The sequence below is a fragment of the Anser brachyrhynchus genome (genome assembly GCF_964034855.1).
Source record: "Anser brachyrhynchus genome assembly, chromosome: 10".
Lineage (NCBI taxonomy): Eukaryota > Metazoa > Chordata > Aves > Anseriformes > Anatidae > Anser > Anser brachyrhynchus.
The window spans coordinates 20,977,586-20,996,419 of record NC_137705.1 but is presented as its reverse complement, the minus strand read 5'-3'; the positions used below and the strand labels follow the sequence as shown (position 1 = coordinate 20,996,419).

The window sequence follows — 18,834 nt, the reverse complement described above, 5'->3', positions numbered from 1 at the left end:
CACAATCTGAAATTACTTGTTCTTCAAAGTATGTCACTCTTTCAATTAACATAAAGTTAATCAGAGGCCTAATATACTTTGCAGCTCTGTGAGACAGCAAAGTGTTTGTAATAGAGCACACAACAAATTACCGGTTTCACAGATGCAGCAAACAAACTGCCATAGCAGAGAACTACTTTCAAGTAGAAGAGATCTTTGTCCAAGCAGGAACCAAGGCCACTCACTATCTCCTATATTTTCCTAACATGAATTAAACTCAGAAAACTAAGGTTATACCACCATGCTTGGTATCAATATATTTTTCAGTAGCTCCAAGCTAATGATCTGTTAACAAATGATATTAAGAAATTGGCTCCAAATAGTCATCACTCCTCATTCAAACTACTGTTTACTTACCAGATTTTTTCATAAGGCACAATTGCGTCTGGCACATAAAGCATTCAGCTAATGTTCTTCAGCTAGAGAAGGCATATGCACTACCGTGTGCTCTAACTGCAAGAGGCTTAGTTTTCATTAAAGTTGTGTTTACTCTAGTTGAGCAACTTCTGCGGAGTGCAGAGATGCATAACAGAGGATGCTACAGACAAGCAGCTAATGGAAGCAATGCCTGCATACAATCTTTGAATTATTCATTGCAAAAAATAGTGTGTCAAATTCTCTGTGCAGCATGTTCCTTACTAAGGAATAGATATTTTAGGGTAAAGAATTATGGCTGAATTCGGATCAGTAAAAATCAACATGCTAATTGCACTTGGCCTCCTTAAGATGTAGGTGCAAGAGAACGGAGTCCAGTTTCTCCACAGAAAATCTTTTACTTCTGTTCCTGCTTTATTTTGGTTTCAAATGACAGACACTACTAATTTAGTGAAGGAGTGACCCTAGACCCTGTTTCTTCTCCCCAGGGGAGCTCCAATCAGTCAGATTTTTCTCTGCCTTCTTTGCTACCAATGTATTTCAACTGGTTTCCCTAAATTTTTCTGCTAATTCCCATTTCCTTCATAATCACAGGCTTTTATGTGACTTGCTGGCCAAGCGATTTTCAGGGGAGCTGTAATTGCCATAGGTCTTAAACATTAACCCTGCCAGGTGTCAGTGCCTGGGCTGCTTGTGCATTTGATTAATGATACCAGAGGAAAAAAAATGTTTTTTAATTGGCTGTCGTGTTTTTCTTCTTGTCCAAGTGCTCCTGAAACAGTCAGATGATCTGGAACAAAGGTTTCTTGGGAAAAAACACCTGAGATGGCATGCTGAAATACAAAAAGTACAAGCTAGCTTAACGGAAAGTAGGTCTCATAAGCCCTAGATGTATTGAGTATTTTAAATGTACATAAATTTCAGCAAGCCTGAACTGTTTGCAGCTTTGTCACCTTAGATGGATGTTCTACCACTGAAAGATTAGATGTATTAGATGTAACTAACAATGTTAAAATATTATCTTTCATAAATAAATATACAAAAATAAAGGTAACCTTGATATTATTAAGGAAGACTATGCTTTTATTCGTTTGGGAAATTTCAAAATTAAGCCTTTGTGGTAATTTGTGCATATTAAGATCAGCATTTTGCTCTAACAATTAGCCAGGCAAACAGAAAGAGTCTGTGCTCTAACAGAAGTTTAATAAACTATCCAAGTGGGTAATGAGAACACAGGCCGCAGCTAGATTGCTCTCTACAACTGCCTGAAAGGAAGGTATGGGGAGCTGGGTGGCGGCCTCTTCTCGCAGGTAACTAGTGATAGGACCAGAGGGAATGGCCTCAAGTTGCACCAGGGGAGGTTCAGGTTGGAAATTCGGAGACATTTCTTCTCAGAAAGGGCAGTCAGGCACTGGGATGGGTTGCCCAGGGACGTGGTGGAGTCACCGTCCCTGGGGGTGTTTAAGGAGAGGTTGGACGTGGTGCTTAGGGACACGGTTTAGTGGGTGACATTGGTAGTAGGGTGATGGTTGGACCAGATAATCTTGAAGGTCTTTTACAACCTTAATGATTCTGTCATTCTAGATCCTGGGGCAGCAAGGTGTACCTGGGTGTACCACAGTACTGCCTAGAGGAGTCACATGAGAGCACCATGCTGAGTCAGTGCTGTACAAACAGCATGGAAGACAATCTCTACCCTCATTAGCTAGTAATCTAATTAGAAAAGTATATTTTTCTAATCCCAAACTGCTGTCCACTTCAGAATATCATCAGTGAAGATGACTATGGAGAAGTAATAGGTATCAAGGTCTGAGTAAGAAATGCAGAAGAATAATTGCAGAAGAATATGCAGCAGATAATTGCACCAGATGACAAGGCCAGAAGTTTAGGGAAAAGCCACACAGCAAGGCTCACTGTTATAGAACGAAAAGGAACTCTTATTTCCCAGTTTGAAATAAGGTCAATTTACATGCTTAGAGTTCAGCACACACATGGTGGTATCTCAAGTTACAGATGTTTTTTAGGAGCCAATAGACAGCAAGATCCATATACCTGTTGTTATTTTTACCACTTTAAGGACCAGAAAATTCATTGTTTCAATTAGCTGTTCTGTATTTCTTTTTCCACTCCTTCCACTGTGGAAGCAGCTGAGGATCCACCAACTATTGGACCACAGCCTTAATAAGTCTTCCTCAAGCCATCAATTGTAGAGAAAATGTAATGTTTAAACACACATCTCTACAAGCTACTGCATGAATTGTATTACTTAACAAAAGTTGTTAGAGATTAATTTAAGTGAATGTGCCAAGCCAATCTCCAGGAAAGGCCAGAAGAAGCCATCATTCAAAAGACAGAATTGTTTAAAATCTATTAAAATATGCTTACAACTTTTTTTTTTTTAATTTTTGTAATTAAATATTTGGAATATTTCCACTGAATTCCACTGCCCTAAGTGAAACAGGAGTGGAGGAAAATATGCATTGACAATTGTACTGTGGCCTTGGAGCACGTGCTTTTTGGTGGCTAACCTCTGTTACGAGCTGAAGCATGCCCCAAACTGAGGTGCTTTCACTAGACACAATACATGTAAGTCAACACAAGTAAGGCTCAGGTTAGATTAAGTGCTTAACAGTATAAAGTGATTTAAATCAGTCGAGGTGATACTCTCTTGAAGTCTCCTATTTGAGTGCAGTAGCCTTCAGATTTTAAGTGTTTTAATGACGTTTTATAAGCCCAATGACTTCAGGAGGCACTGGTCCAGCTCCTGTCTTCATTACTGATACTGCCATCAATTTTTCTCATGGGTTGTTACTGGTATATGTGTGTATATATGTGTTTGTTACTGATATGTGCATTTGTGTATATGTATACACGCATACACACAGAGCTCCAACTGGCTCAGTTTTGCCACTAGGCTATAAACATAGCATAATTCTACACATATTTAAGGTTCTCATTTAGTTGTGCTCACAAAAGTACTTAATCCATGCTTGACTTCCAGCTTTTCAAGAAGTAATTTCTACAAAATACGTTGTATTGCAAAATCGCCCTCCAGGTGAGACAAATCCCATGGGGAGGAGGGAGGAAGCAATTGAAAAAAAAAAAAGTGGGGCTAAAATGGAAGCCAGCACTCTATTTCTTAACAACAGCAAACACTTCAAGTGATCATTCTAATAAGTGTTTGTTTGAGATACAGTTATTATATACTGCCTAAATATTTAAGTTAGCCAAACCTCTGATCAACTGAAACAAAACCTACACAGGCCAAGAAGCTAGAGCTAAACTGTTAGGGGGAATGTGAAGCTGGCATTAGCACTGAAGAAGGAACAGAGGTAGTGTGAGGCACAGAAAACCACAAGAAGTGATCTCATGTCTTTAAACTGTCCAAAGAATCATAATAATAAAGTTCTAGATGAGTGTTGAGGGGACACATGCCATTTCAATGAAAAAAGTAATAATTTTAAATGACATTTTGAAACATTCCATGGAAATGTATTTGAAATGTAATATGGGGACTCCAATAAAGAATATGCTTTTAATACATTACAGATTATATGTGATCATCAGTTTAAGACTTCCCCTCAACAAGCAAGATAATTCAAGTAGACATCTAGTCTGTCTATACAGTTAGTATTGCCATCCTTTCAAATGCAAACTCTGATGTTTCTTCATGGCTGGAGAAATGCAGAGAAGGTATGGTTTTAATTTTTCAAACTCCTTTGCAAATAAGCTTAAACATTTTACAGTTAAAAGGACAAAATTTACATTTGCTGTGTCTGGTCAGTTTTAAAATTGTATCTGTTATGAATCATGTTCACTTTTAAAGTTCATTTAACTTGGCTTATGTTTTACTTTTAAAAAAAGTTATGCGCCATTTGGAGCTGCACTTCTAACCACTATTAGTAATAATAATGGCGTGCAGGTTCCATCTGATGGCCCTTCTATAAACTTGGATTTCCATAGGAGAAAACAAACAGGATCCACACAGTCAGTAATAAATCCCACAGGCTCATGCCATTATCGATGCCAGGAGTTTTAATCAAGGTACAGCTATTACAGATCTTTTTGTTGCCTTAATGTGATGTCTGTGTGGATTTAACTAGGAAAAACAAAACAAAGCCAACAAAAGCTACAACAAAAAAACTGTTAACCAGAAATGGAGATAGGTTTTTCTTTTTTAATGCTAACGAGTAAACATTCCTGCCTGTATGATGAGATGAAGTCATGGAATTACTTCAGTGGGACTTGAGGACTCCCAGTACCTTCAGGTATTGAGTTATTTTAGACCATTCTCAATTTCGCAGCTACTGTGCTATTCACTCAGGTTACCTAAAATGGTCAGGTAAGAGAAGCATGTCCAGCAAGAGAAGAAATGTAATACTGCAATTAATTCAATACAAGCTACACCACGACACAAAACAGGGGTGATTACACATTCAATTCTCACAGATATGCATATGATAAACACATGATAGTCTTTGTTTTGTGAAAGCCTGTGAAAATTACCTTGCTCAGTAACCGTGGATAAGACAAAGTACCTAGGCTGTTTTGCTTGTAAAATGTGATCATATTCAGGTGCTAAAATATTAACTTTTTTTTTCTGAAGTTTTGTAATGGAAAAAGAAGGCAAGTGTTTAGCAAATAAATGCACGTAGACTCCATGAAACAAAAATACTATTCCCCCCCCATAGATAATTTATTTTCAAGGTGGATTAAGCTCCTTCAATTAGAGACAGCTTCACATGGTTGTGTCACCACAACACATTTATTGCTCTTTCACTGAAGGCTTCTCATTGTTATCTAAAACTTAAATGTTTCTCATCAGGTTAAATCACCTATTTACTTATGAGCCCTCTACTTGACTCTACTCAGAACATGCAGAGTTTGTTTGTTTGTTTTGCTTTGTTTTTGTTTGGATTTGCTGACTATGACTAAGGAGCTCAAGAAACCATAACATCAGAGCCTCCAGTACTTCAGTAAACACAAAATGAGCCTCTGCAGAAGCCAGATGTAGAAGGTGAGAGACATGAGGATCCAGAACGCAGACTGAACATGCACCATCAATTTATAGCTCTTTTTTTTTTTTCCCCCTTTACCATTAGGTATTGTAAAGGAAGAAGGAAAAAAAAAGGGTTGTACATGAACACCTTTCATTCAGGGATATTCACTGACATTTTTGACACAAGAAAACTAATTTTTTTAATTACATCCATCGCATAAATACAGTAAGATTTCATTTCAAAAAGCCACCACATGAAATCTAAACATATATGAAATTAGTAACAAAATTCACTCTGAAAGTCACTCTTTAACACCGTAGCTTATAGCCTCAAAGAACAAGCTACTACCTATTAGATTGTCCCACACTCTTCAGCCTCTTCACTAGAAAATTTTCCACTTTAGAGCTCTAGACATGCACATATCCCTGTTACTGAGCAGCTATTCATAACTCTATCCTCCAAATCCAAGAGTCCTTTAAAAAGTTCAGTTAGAAAAGATCACATAAAAATTTCAATGGGAATCACATTACTAACACACTGAGCAGCCATACAACCTCAAGGTCTAGCTCCTAAAGCAGATGAACTTTGAAGTCTTTTAAGACTTCAGGCTCTTCCAAGCCAATATGATTGAACCTGCAATGATCAACCAAGTCTTGGAGCAAAATGAGAAGACACACGTCTATGTTTCCAAGAAGAACACCGGTACTATTTAAGAATCGCAAAAAAGTACCCTGCTCTGGATCTCTATGGTTTGTGACGTAATTGTTAAGCTTTATAGAGATGTAGCACTGAACATTTATGTGACGAAAACCTGAATACTAACCTGCCAGTACCATACTGTTGGGCTTCTGATAGCTGCTGAGAACCAAGACAACTGCTTGCTAAAATGCTGCTATTGGAATTGCAGGCTGAGTTGCCTACACTAATTTGCTAATTGCACTAGTGGTAGTCTTGCAAGACAAAAATAGTCATAATGAAGCTGTTCCAAGAAAAGTTCATCCACAGGTGTTACCTGATTTCATCATCTTCTCCCTCATTTTGTCTTACTAGCTGCCAGGGCAGCAGTATTCTCTCGACATTGACTGCAGCTGTTGCATAATGATGTTGGCTTGTATGAACCATACCAGCTTGAGTCCAACCCCTACCTCCATAACTTCCTAAACACTCTGCCTTTCAGCAGCTGCATTAACAAAAAGCACAGGATATACAAAGCCCAGCTCCACTATATATATCAGCCCAGATAATGCATATTTATTTGGAGAAAAAAAAAAGTATCAAAACAACAAAAAAAACCCACAACCATCAGGGTTGTGCATATGGAGGAGAGTAGATTAAACCCAAACATGCAGCTGTACATATTTCAAGAGTTACCACTCAGCAAGTCTGTGTTCTAAAGCATGATCAACTAAAAAAAAATAATTATAATAATAGATGAAACCTCAAGTCCACAGATGGCCAGTGCTAAAGTGTGAAGTATTTCCCTGGTGCCACAATTGTGTTTAACAGCAGCACAAATGTTTACCTCAATATTGCCCTTAAAACCAAAGGTATTTGCACTCTGCAAAACAAACCAGAGAACAGACAATGCAATTAGCTTCATTTACCATATACAGCAAGGCAGCTTGCCAGGTCTTCCTAAGAAATCCAGAGCTTAAATTGGAATGACCAGCAATTGCCTAATAGAAGTAGGGTAGGTGAGTAATGGCTAATGAATAATCTATTCCATGCATTTAGGACTCCTTTCCATTTCAAAACTGCATATGAACACATCAAATAATTTCTGGAACAGTTGCTTGAAAGCTTTCTCATTTAGATTATGTTAGTCATATGTGCATATTTCTTGGCATCAGGATTCTTGTGCCACGCTAAAAAAAAAACTCAAAATTTTCACAGAAACAAAAAGCTGAAATTTTTTTTTTTAAGTTTTCTGTTTTGCTGAACGTTTTTGCAATAACCCTCATTGGCTGAAATATTCTCAGAAAGCAAGTTGATCAGGAAGGGGTTCCCATAACAAAATCTGTCCTTCTGAATCAACTCTGCTTTGCAGTTTGCCCCACCTAAAAAGAGATTAAACCTGCAGCCATGCTGGATAGGATGCTAAACAAAGCCCTTCTGCCTCTCTTCCTGTGAGGGTGAGAAGAAAACAATGCTTCTGGAGGAGCTCTCACAGCAGCAGGGCTACACTGAGAATAACCAGTCAGTGGTGTATCTGCATCCACCGCCTACTTGGAGCTCAAGTACATGCCTCTTTGGTAAGCCAAAAGGAACGTCACTCTGAGAAGCCTCATCTCTTCAAAAAGAGTGTTTACTTTGGAACAAAGGATGGTGAGCTCACTCAGAAACATAGCAATTCTGTCAGCAATCATGGTGACTACTTTCCCATCCCTTATTCAGAAGGAACGGGTCAGAGATTGAGTACTAGCTCATATGGGCATCAGGTTGGTACTGATTCTGAAGACTCCAGCAGCTCACTCTTAAAGTGCACCTTGGAGAAATATAGAGCAGTAGTCAGATAAAAATAAGAACCTTCTTGATAACGGTCTGCAAAACATCGTTTCAACTGGACAAATAACAACCCCAACACATTTGTAGAGTCTGCTGTATGCTGAAAGTATAGCTGAGTTGAAATGTACAGTACATATTTAACATATCAAATATCAGAAGTAAAGAGGTAAACATTACCTGTGTGCACCTTACATACCATATATGCTTTGGAGATTAAAATGGAGACTTAATGCTCCAACTCCTTATGCATTTTAAACACCCACATTCTAAATTGCAGTTCTTAGCATTTCCAATTCCCTGTTTATGTCAATATAGAAAAGTACATTCAAATCAAAATAAACATTGCAAACTTGAGAGAGCAGAGATATACACACAGAGACAAGCTATTGACATGTAGAGTGCACCACAGATGGACTTCTGGATCTTGCAATCCATTGCCTAAATTGTGACCAAATGCCACAGAACTGGGGCAATCGGCATAGGTGTCATGCCACAGACTTGACAAGCTTTTCCTACTCATTACCCTGTAACACCAATCCACTTCATGGAGAAGATAACTCTGACCATGATCTAAATAAGCAGTTGCCTTCGTGATGAAGCAGTTAAGTTGTTTCATCCCGTAAGTGTTCTTTGTTGTCGACAGAAGAGCTGCCAGTGGCTTTCTAAATGTTTTCATGAATTTAATGAACACAATTTTGCACATGCAAGAGTCTCTACACTTTAAATGCAAGGCAGCTTCACCAGTCTCTCTTTTGGGGTAAAGAACGCATTTGGGTTCCTCACTCTGAAGCACTTGGACAGGTCATTTATATGCACTTGGCCTCAGTCTCCCTTCTTATAAAACAGCATTACTGTTTCCATATCACTCATGTTTATTAGGGCCTTCACAACCCGCAGTGACGGGCATTACGGAATGCCTACAATAACATATAGATTACACAGTTGACTGCCTTGCTGCAGACATAGATTAGATGTTTAATTCCACCTGAGATGCATTCACCTCACTGAACTGGAATCTGAGTAAGGGAAAACTTTCCCATGTCAGTTTAAACCGCATCGTTACCTACATATATATTAAGTAACAAAGATGTGAAATTCCTAATGAGTTATTACTAAAATATTCAAGAAACAGAGCAAATGGCTGAAGAGGAAGATTTTAACTAAGTGATACACATTTGATAGCTAGTCAGTTTTCCAAAATAAAGGTTAAAGAGACTGAGTACACTTAAGGGATATCTACACATTTTCTATTTATTGAAAAATTTCAGGCCTGACTTCAGTTAAACTTACTCTCTTTCTTGGAAATTCTGCATGTATCAGGACGGAAGACTAAACTCATTATTAGTGAGATAAAAGCACTGAATAAATTCACTAATAATGCTTATATTTTGCTATAGTAAAAGACTCATCTGCATTAAAGATTTATAAAGGAAACAAGCAGTTGTTTCACAAACATTGGAAGTAATATCTGTAGATCAGCTCTTTCTTGTCTGGGTTCTCTGTGGCTAACCAGACAGTAAACACATTACAGTCCTTCTTTTAATTGGATTGCTTAATATTATTTCTCTCTTGTATTCTAGCACTTACTGAAGGGGAAAGGAACATATGCATATGAAGATTAAAGTTTTGCTTTATGTGAAACTAGGTAATAGCAGCACTGTAACCATGCATGCTGTATACATGATGTCTGCTGCATGATATTGTTCAGTCGTAATTTTCTCATAATGAATTGTACCAAATGGAACCCTGTCAAAGACAATGAAGTTGCATGAGCAAGTTTTAATATGTCTTTAAAAGATCTCCAAATGTTACATTAGTTTAAAAAAACAAAAAATCATATAGCAAAATATTGCATACTCTATCATCAGTCTTAAGAATAGGATCACCTCTCCTGCATAATTCCTGGAAGATGCCTGTCTAGCTTGCTGTCAAATACCTCCAATGGCAGAGAACCCCAAGCCATTGAAACAATCCTTAGTTCAACAGGAACACTATTTACATAACGCAAACCTTCTTCTCTGTGGCAATATAAGACTGATATAGTTCATTGTATCCATTAAAGACATGGTCAAAAAATGCCTCTTCAGTAGAGACAAAACAAGCAACCAAAACGCGTATCCTATTTGTCAAGATCATTTGCAATTATAAATATGTCCTCCAATATACTTGCATATAATGGCTTGTGAAAATAGTATGTGAAATAATCTCAAAAGCCTTAATAAAGTCAGGATTCATGACATCTGCCATAAGTCCAAAAACTTTCAGTTAAAATTTTCATCTTTGCAGTAAAGACACCAGCTAGGCAAAGACTGAAAACTACTCAACTGAGCTGGTTGTGAAGCTAAATGCAGAAACTGTATTTGGCTTGAGGTTTGCTCTGTCTAGCTCGGATATGAAGTTCCGAGCTTGTGTTCCCCAAAGCTAGTGTATTCTTTTCTCCCCAAAATATAATTTCATTTACTAAAAGATACCACCGCAGCTCCTCTCTATTTGGCACCAGCCTCAGCTCCAGTACAAGGTCCAGAACTCTTGAATCATTCCCATTTTATTTGGCTTGCATTTTTCCTTCTGACCAAGAGAGACTGTGGGACTTTTATGACTCTGTAGCCTATCCCTAGGATCCCACATTGGAGGATAACAGCATTACAACATTCCAAGCCATATTAAATCTAACTCGCACCACTGAGATCATGTTAGTGCATTCTGTTTTGTTCTCAGGTCCCAAAGTCATGCAAAAACAATCATGCGACTCTCCCTTTCCAGACAACGCTTACCTTTGGTAAGAAACTAACACTGCTCTATGCCTTTCCACACTGTTTACTAAACTTACTAATCAAACTGTTGCATAAAACAGAGACCAATTTAGCAGTTCTCTGAATAACATTTCTGCTGAAGTGTGTATAAGGTAAAGTATGTTAGCATTGCAACGAGGAGAGAATTTTTAAAGGAAATCCAAGAGAGGAAAGTTCCATTTTCTTAAAAGGAAGCAGTTAGAAAAGTGGATTATGAGCAATTCAAAGATGAGCCAAAAAAGTACACCACTAGCAATCAAATAGGAAATATAGAAGAAAACCCATATTTTCAGGTTTTCCTTCCAACAGAAGAAAGTGGTTTTATTTTTTTAGTTTATTCACTTTTCTGCTCAACATGCTAGCTAAGATTTAAATATTTTAGTAAAAGTCTCCACTAGAGGACATAAAAAGTTTAAGTCTGTGGATTAAATCCTCAACTTGCAGAAGCTGCTAAATGCAGACTTCTTATGTGTACATATAGGTAAAAATTTAAGGCTTATTTTCTTAAAATAACATTTTATTTTAGAACTTGCCAAAATTGCATATCTCTTTGGAGAAAAATCCCTCAAAACTGGACTATGCATCCACTTTTAGAAAAAGGAGAAACATTTTGCTATGGTACAAACATAATAGGGCTAAAGAGAAATATATTGCTTCCTTATGTATTTGTTGAAATATATTACTTTAGAGTTCATTAGTAAAAGGATGCTATATTTTGTGGTTGGCAAATCACATATTTTGTCATCCAGCTCTTGGCGTTCAGTGATAACCATGAAAGTAAACTCACTGAGAAAAGTTGTTGGTCCCTCAGATTCAAAGTTAAACATTTTCAGAAATCTCAAGCCTCAATTAGCCTCCTTGGTTCCCATCAAAAGTCACGCATCTTCATTTAGGCACTGTAAGAAATCTCTCTATAAAGATACAGAGCCAAATAACCTGTGGAATGTCTCCTCGTCTATCACAGGGTATTACAGTATCAAAAAGACAACATCTACCAAATAATGTTCTGATTTGGCAGCATGATAGTATCAGCCTTCTATAGCACATAGGCAAAAAGGAAAGCTCTCAGAATGCTATTAGAAAGCTGGTTTGCCTTCCACTCCTGTTTTACAGCAGTGCCTCTTCAATGTCCCCAATAAATTTACTCTTGTATTAAAACATACATAGGCGTTTTCAATAATATTTTCTTGGAAATTTTATCCAATAAAAGAAGCATAAAAACTTAAGTCTTTGTTCCTTTTACAGTCCTCCATGGGATATGAATGAATTGTAGTGAAATGCAAATCCCCAAAACACTGAATAATTTGTGTGTTTTGCATACAATGGAAAAGTGTATACAGGCAAGGAAATTTTCGAAAACTTGAAAACAGACCAACTTCTGTATTTATTCAGAGTCTAGTGAAGGATGACAGAAAAGAAATCTAACCACTTGCCTTGCATTTATGCACAGGTCAATGTTCTACTACCATTGGAAAAAATGCAAACAATGAAAAAACAGATACCCTGATGTAAAAAAGAGATGAGAAGTGCTCAAGCTCTTCTGCTAGATCCTAGAAAATATACAAGACCTCAGAGACGTAGCCTTGTTTATTAACCTAAATAAAGAATTGGGAGCAAACTAATCAAAAAGGGTCTAGAAAAGGATAGGGTGAATAAACAGGAAGGCCTTTGGGGTGGTAGTGGCTAAGACTCAGTCCAGAAGTGCTTCTAGAGGTCTCCTAAGAAATTCTCAATGTTTTCTCAGGATGAAAGAAAAGAACTAAAGAGGCTTGTAGCACACGTGGAGGACCTAGTATGGAGGACAGCCTCTGTAGTTTGGATTGCTGCTCATTCAACATTCAGTGTTAGGTCTTGCAACTCTAAATGCAGTGGGATTCAGTCCATTCTATGAGACACCTCACAATGCCAAAAGACTGTGACAACTACTCTTGAAAATGAATTTCTGTTCTTTTCTGGCATGGTTGGCCATGAAGACATCCTTATGTTTTAGTCACCCTTTTCTGTATCAGGGGTAATAATCCACCATTATCTTTGACCACAGAGCAGGACATGACTGCATTCCCCAATACCTAGTAAGCAAAATGAGGTGACACCCTAATACTGTGCATTTGACACTGCAATTGGTACCTCTTCTCATAGGAGCTGGGAAGCTACTTTCAGGTTCAGTTAATCCAGTTTACAACATAAAATTAGTATTTCAATATAAGGAAAGCTCTACTCAGTTACGTAGTGTGGTAGCCAAAATTAAGCAAACTGCCCATGATTCGAACAGTTCCACAGCTCCAGATTTCACAAATGCAGCAGTTAAAAAGAGTAAAATTCCCTGAGCTTCAACTACCATTAAGACACTGTAACAAGACGACTCTTCACAGATAACCAGGTAGACAGGCTCTAAAGAAATTTCTGTGACCCTTTCTACAGCTTTTTCCTCTCCTGCTGTTCTTGTATTACAAACCACTGTAAACCATGGTGAGCTGCAAAGTTCATTTTCATTAGTCAGCTGACGACACTACCATGTCAGGTGTCTATGTGCATACCATGGAACAATTACATTTCTGCTTGCAGAATTCTATGTGAATGGAAAGGAGGACCCTGACTCTCTTCTATTCCCACCAAACACTCTGCTATGTCATTTTGATCCACTGAAATGTGAGCCTATTGTAACCGTAATGCTGAGGTTGCAGCCCAGAAAGGCTGTGATCTTATCTCTGGGTGCACTAACAATTAACAGTGCAAATACTGTACTATTAAACAAAACTGATTTCCACTCTACTGGCAAGGTCCCAAGGGCCCTGGAAAGTAATTTCAGGGTTAGATAACACAATTCAGTCAAAACTAATGTAGTTTTTCATTTATTTATTTCTTCTTATACTATGAATTTGTTCTCTGTGCAAAAACTCTCAGTCCAAGGTAGAGGAAAGAGCTGTAAAGCACAGTTGCTAACAAAGTGATGTGGCTGAAACGTAGTTAATGTGTATTAAAAATGTACATTGATGTTATTTCAGCTTCCATGACTAAAAGATGCCACAGAACTAAATCTTTAAAGTAAAGTCACTATCATAGAAATAATTTGATTTAGTATGGGGTATCTTTGTAACAGGAACTTAAGTGTAGCTGAGCTCTAAACCATCAGTCCCACATACTGTTCTAAAACCAGCTGTGTTACCTGCATAGTAAGGAGAGAGCAGCATAAATACCTCGCTGAACTGGGACGTAAGTTGTTTGTCCAAACATTTCCTCAGCTTTAAAACTTGTTCTACAGAGGAAGCTAAGGTATATTTGCTCTTATATTTGTTTTGGTATACACTTAGAAAATGGAAAGCAGACCCCCAAATGCAGACTGAGAAGTGTCATATGAAACATGTTCTGGATGAAATCTAAATGATGTTTACCCCAGTTGTTTCATTCAATAATGGAGCCATTATATAATGTGAATTCCTACAACAAGCACCAAATGAAAAAAATTCCTTGTTTCGGTTGTCACTGAGATCTGCTGTTAATAAGACATGGTTATATATAAAATCCTTGGAATTATACAGGAATCAAATGGCTTGTTCATATTGGAAATTTTGAAATTTGTGGCATTAAATCTGCACGAAGCAGCTTAACTCAAAATGATGAAAACCCCTTAAAATAAGATTTAAATAAATATACATCTTGGGTTACATAAAGAATTATGAGATTTTGCAATTTGTAATGTGAAAAAATATCATGAAATGCTAAAAACAAAGTACTTGCCCATGCATTTAATCTGTCCAATAACATATAAGCAAATGCATTTCCATTTACTTTAAATTTGCTATTATTTTAAAATAGTGTTGCCCCGTCTCAAGTTGAGAATCAGATACTTTGCTAGCACAGACATTTCCATTGCACTCTGAAAACATGATCATTGCAGAACACCTGTCAACATTAGAGACAATCAAAAACATCGAATGCTATATAAACACAAATATTTCATTATATAGTTGTCCTTATAGTTTGATTGAAATTCTCTGAACTCAAAGTAAGCTTTTCCTTTCATTAAAACAAAGCTTTTGGACAAGATTTCAAACACACTTACCATGCTGCTGTGTTCAGACCACAAATCATTTATAGACTCTTGCTGCAGCATGGCTCCACAGCCCTTTTTTACACAGATTAAAAGGAAATATCATCAAGAACTAAACATGCTCAAGTTTTAATGCTACACGAGGAAATATTTTTTATAATTTGTGTAAGTCATTATATTTCCAGGAAGAAAACCTTACTCCTTGAACTTCACAGACATGAAAAATATAAGATTCTTCAGCATTAACACAAAAATACTATATGCAAAAATAAACAATCTATAATCATTAGCCTGTGCTAGGACAATTTATTCATAGCTTGGCAGAACTTCCTTCCCATCATTCATAAAAATGCATTTCAGCAGTCTCTTCAAATGACTGCCATGTGCTTCTACTGTATTTCCTTTTCTGTCTGCTGGTTCCACCCTATAATTAACCTTCTTAATTCAATATTAGTATTCCAGCAACTTCAACAGAAAATCTGTTGTGCACAGGTGAGATTTCAATGAACAGCTAAGATTCTATGGACTGTTGTATGAGATATAGCAAAATGAGTAGTTGGGTAGGAGTAGCAAATCTATGAGAATGCGCTGGTTTAGACCCAAAATTCTGAACTAGCAGTGACGGGAAGCAAATTCAGATAAAGAACAAAGCACTAAAATTGGGTTTACTAAAATACAACGTTTCTAAGAATTGCCTGAGTATGGCAGCTACTTTTCTAAATTTACAAAAGTGTCACGGATAATTTGTTTGTGGATTTCATATTATTATTTTTTTTTGTCAATCCACAATACAAGCTGTCGAGCTTTAGTCCATCTGCATCTCATATTTTTTAAATATGTGAGCTTACTGCAGTTGCAAGCAAAATATAAATAATTACAAAAAAACCATCAAGCTAAAAATAAGAGAACAGAAAAAAAAATGAAGCTGTGATCATCAGCATCGCTTACTCATAGTTCCCCTCTACTTCACCTGATAATAACTGAAGGATGTTGCACACATCCTTCACACATACACATTCTCCCAGGCATGCAGAGGCTCTCCATCCTTCTTCTGTGATTCGAGAGAATGCACAGTCACACTGGAGGGTGCAACTCTGCTGCACTGGCAATCTGGACAGCACGCTCAGCTAATACTACTAACAAACAGGGCTGTGTTTCATGTGAAGCCACCACATGGGGAGCAGTTTTCCAAAGAAGACAGCACACTCAGACAGCTAAGGATCGGTATCTTTTGCAACAAAGATTGGAGAAACACTGATCGGCTTCAAAAACGTATATATGGAAATTCTGATTTAAGAATGCAAACTGAAGTTCTGCTTTAAAAAGGCTGACTTTACATCAAATATAAGAACAATTTACCCACAGCTATATTCTCTGCTTTTAGAAAAAGGACTGAAAGAGAACCATACTCCTAAGCAATATAATTTATTTTAGAATCTCCTGTTCGGTAGTCACCATGTTCCAAAAGGTCAGGCTCATACTACACAGGATGTTTAAGGTAAACAACAACAACTCTTTTCTGGAACTTGACTATAGTCGAGGTTCAGGAGAGGGAAGTTCTGCCACAGAGAGCTTCTCATGAACAGTGGCATTTGGGTCTTCAGCTGAGAGTCTTCCAATAGCCTACCCACAGGTAATTTCACCAGGCAAAATTTAGATGGAAATTGAGCCCACTGAGTGCTACTGCAAACTGAGCTAGAGTCTGTTCTGCTCCTGGAAAAGTTATTACATACGGCTTGTGCTTACACTTTACACAGAGGTATTCAGATTTACAAACCAGTGAAGCAAGTTAAAAAAAAAAAAAAAGAAAGAAAGAAAGAAGCTGTCAGATTCCCCCTCAAACAAAAAAGGAAAAGGAAAAGGAAAAGGAAAAGGAAAAGGAAAAGGAAAAGGAAAAGGAAAAGGAAAAGGAAAAGGAAAAGGAAAAGGAAAAGGAAAAGGAAAAGGAAAAGGAAAAGGAAAAGGAAAAGGAAAAAGGAAAAGGAAAAGGAAAAGGAAAAGGAAAAGGAAAAGGAAAAGGAAAAGGAAAAGGAAAAGGAAAAGGAAAAGGAAAAAGGAAAAAGGAAAAAGGAAAAAGGAAAAAGGAAAAAGGAAAAAGGAAAAAGGAAAAAAGGAAAAAGGAAAAAGGAAAAAGGAAAAAGGAAAAAGGAAAAAGGAAAAAGGAAAAAGGAAAAAGGAAAAAGGAAAAAAGGAAAAAGGAAAAAGGAAAAAGGAAAAAGGAAAAAGGAAAAAGGAAAAAGGAAAAAGGAAAAAGGAAAAAGGAAAAAGGAAAAAGGAAAAGGAAAAGGAAAAGGAAAAGGAAAAGGAAAAGGAAAAGGAAAAGGAAAAGGAAAAGGAAAAGGAAAAGGAAAAGGAAAAGGAAAAGGAAAAGGAAAAGGAAAAGGAAAAGGAAAAGGAAAAGGAAAAGGAAAAGGAGATTACATTGAAACTACAACAAATAAGAGTTTGTGATGAGAGGATAAAATTACACAATAAATCCATTGTTTCTGAAAAAAAGATAGCTTTCAGAGTCAAGAAGAGTATCTTCGCTAAGTATAATACAAATAAAGCAATCATAGATGTTTTCCTTAAAAACTTGACAAACACACTTAATTCTGTGCTTACAAAAATATCAGCAGGAAACAGCACATGAAAATACCTCTTAAGTTGGATTCTCTTCATTAATACATATTGCGCCATTTTAAAAAGAAAGACATTTTTACCTCTGTTTAAAAGAAATATTCAGTAGTTTTCAACAACAATATCAAAGACTCAAATTAAAAAAAAAATGCTGAAAAACCTGTAAAGAATTCAAAACCAAGATCACGCAGACTAAAGTAAGCAAATGTATGTAGATGGAGAGAGCCAAAAGGTTTGAATTTCTTAATTTCACATCCAAAATCAAGATTACATGGAGTTCAAATCAGTGCAATCTTTATCCCATGCACATTTCAATTCTCATCATTAAAGCAAAGAATGCAATGCTGAGAAGTATTGAAGGGTGAAGAAAGATTCATTTCTATACTAAAAATGCATCAGATTCCCAATTTCTGTCTTCCTTTCCCTTTAGTATTTGCCTTATTTTAAACATGTTGCTCAGTAACCACATATTGATGGATGTCATCTACTGTAGTTTTGTTCAAAACTGTAAGCCAGACTTTTTCTAAGCCATCAATTTACTACTGACTTCAGGAAGATAGGTGAATTTTGCATCAACAAAAAGTAAGGGTTCCTATATGCACTGTGATCTTTATGTGAGCATATATAAATACACAGGCACATAAAAGCTGTCCAAACAATGGTTCCTTAATGACAGGCTCCTAACATAACATTTAGGCAGCTAATTAAGACACCTTATTTACCGAAGCACTCAGAAGCCAGCAGTGTCCAAGGCAGTTGTAAAAGTTGTTTCTGAAGCTCAACTCCACAATCCTATTTTTCATATGAGTTCAGCCACACAATCTGATCGCACTGAGAGGTACAAAATTATTTTTAATGAGAGGGATGGAAGCCTACTGTAATCACAAGCCTTGTGCTAGAGACAAGGATCTACTGTGAAATCCCCAGCAGCAGCCAGGAGACAGAACGATGGCAAGGGAATGGCAGAAGTCCTGAGCTTGTGGAACCTAAACTCCAGTGCCCAGGCATGGCAACACCGCTGCAAGGTGCAGTCTACAGAGGAGCCAGTTCTCCAGCCAAACCCCCACTTCTATTTCACTTCCATGAAAATTCATGTTTGCCCAAGCCCCTGTGCTGAAGTGGAACACATGCAAAGATGTGAACAGTTGCCACAATATCGATATGCCATTTCGGTCCAACACAAAGCACTAACAAAAAGTACCAAGTGCAGACAGAAACTCTCCCCTTGGCACAAATCGAGCTGCAAGGATTTATGGACAGGAATATGTTTTATTTTTTAAATGAATGAAATAAAAAGTCCATATCAGTATGTAGGTAAGTACAAAAAACAACACAACCCAAGGAAATATGTATCTGAAAGCCATCTTGCAACCTGTTAGAATTTATTTCAGGTCTCCTTTGTAACTGGGCCACGAATCCATTTTCTTTTAAACAGTTTTGTTTTTTTGTTTGT

General features: G+C 37.1%; 1 protein-coding gene across 3 annotated transcripts in view; it reads right to left on the bottom strand.

Moving 5' to 3' along the window:
- LOC308200247 (uncharacterized protein) overlaps positions 1-18,834 on the bottom strand; it is a 171,369-nt gene that overhangs the window by 74,374 nt on the left and 78,161 nt on the right. The window contains exon 1 of one of the 3 annotated variants that reach the window (XR_013955375.1): positions 6,238-6,857. The exons of the other annotated variants lie outside the window; for them this stretch is intronic. The gene's annotated coding sequence lies outside the window, so the exon portion shown is untranslated. Of the gene's footprint in view, positions 1-6,237; positions 6,858-18,834 lie in introns of those variants that run through there. 3 annotated transcript variants of the gene reach the window in all.